General features: G+C 41.7%; 1 non-coding gene across 1 annotated transcript; it reads right to left on the reverse strand.

The window, feature by feature from the left end:
• Window positions 1–546: 546 nt before the first annotated feature.
• Window positions 547–654, reverse strand: LOC112793161 (small nucleolar RNA R71). The gene has a single exon (XR_003197868.1). It is a non-coding gene; the product is annotated as a small nucleolar RNA R71 (small nucleolar RNA).
• Window positions 655–1502: the final 848 nt, after the last annotated feature.

A 1502-nucleotide genomic window follows, 5' to 3' on the forward strand; every position in this document is an offset into this window, starting at 1 on the left:
CATATGAGCAGGAGCAAAGACAAAAGTATTCTTGTTGAGACTGATCCTGAACCTGAAAGGACCTTGAAGCGAAAGCTAAGAGAAGCTAAGGCACAATTCTCTGTAGAGGACCTAACAGAAATCTTCAAAGAAGAAGAACCCATGGCAGCCGAAAACAACAACAATGCCAACAATGCAAGGAAGGTGTTGGGTGACTTTACTGCACCTACTCCCGACTTCTATGGGAGAAGCATCTCTATCCCTGCCATTGGAGAAAACAACTTTGAGCTTAAGCCTCAATTAGTTTCTCTAATGCAACAGAATTGCAAGTTTCATGGACTTCCATTGGAAGATCCTCATCAGTTTTTAGCTGAATTCTTGCAAATCTGTGACACTGTCAAGACCAATGGGGTTGACCCTGAGGTCTACAGACTTATGCTATTCCCTTTTGCTGTAAGAGACAGAGCTAGGATATGGTTGGACTCACAACCTAAAGAAAGCCTGAACTCTTGGGAAAAGCTAGTCAATGCCTTCTTGGCAAAGTTCTTTCCACCTCAAAAATTGAGTAAGCTTAGAGTGGAAGTCCAAACCTTCAGACAGAAGGAAGGAGAATCCCTCTATGAAGCTTGGGAAAGATACAAACAATTAATCAGAAAGTGTCCCTCTGATATGCTTTCTGAATGGAGCATCATAGGTATTTTCTATGATGGTCTGTCTGAACTATCCAAGATGTCTTTGGATAGCTCTGCTGGAGGATCTCTTCATCTGAAGAAGACGCCTACAGAAGCTCAAGAACTAATTGAAATGGTTGCAAATAACCAATTCATGTACACTTCTGAAAGGAATCCTGTGAACAATGGGACAAATCAGAAGAAAGGAGTTCTTGAGATTGATACTCTGAATGCCATATTGGCTCAGAACAAAATATTGACTCAGCAAGTTAGTATGATTTTTCAAAATCTGTCTAGAATGCAAAATGCACCAAGCAGTACTAAGGAAGCCTCATCTGAAGAATAAGCTTATGATCCTGAGAACCCTTCAATGGAAGAGGTGAATTACATAGGAGAACCCTATGGAAACACCTATAATCCTTCATGGAGAAATCATCCAAATCTCTCATGGAAGGATCAACAGAGACATCAACAAGGTTTCAACAATAATAATGGTGGAAGAAACAGGTTTAGCAATGGCAAGCCTTTTCCATCATCTTCTCAGCAACAGACAGAGAATTCTAAGCAGAATCACTCTGACTTAGCAACCATGGTCTCTGATCTAATCAAAACCACTCAAAGTTTCATGACTGAAACAAGGTCCTCCATTAGAAATTTGGAGGTACAAGTGGGTCAGCTGAGCAAGAAAATTACTGAACTCCCTCCTAGTACTCTTCCAAGCAATACAGAAGAAAATCCAAAAGGAGAGTGCAAGGCCATCAACATGGCCGAATTTGGAGAGGAGGGAGAGGCAGTGAACGCCACTGAGGAAGACCTCAATGGACGTCCACTGTCCTCCAATGAGTTCCCCAA

This window comes from Arachis hypogaea, chromosome 3, assembly GCF_003086295.3.
Source record: "Arachis hypogaea cultivar Tifrunner chromosome 3, arahy.Tifrunner.gnm2.J5K5, whole genome shotgun sequence".
NCBI lineage: Eukaryota > Viridiplantae > Streptophyta > Magnoliopsida > Fabales > Fabaceae > Arachis > Arachis hypogaea.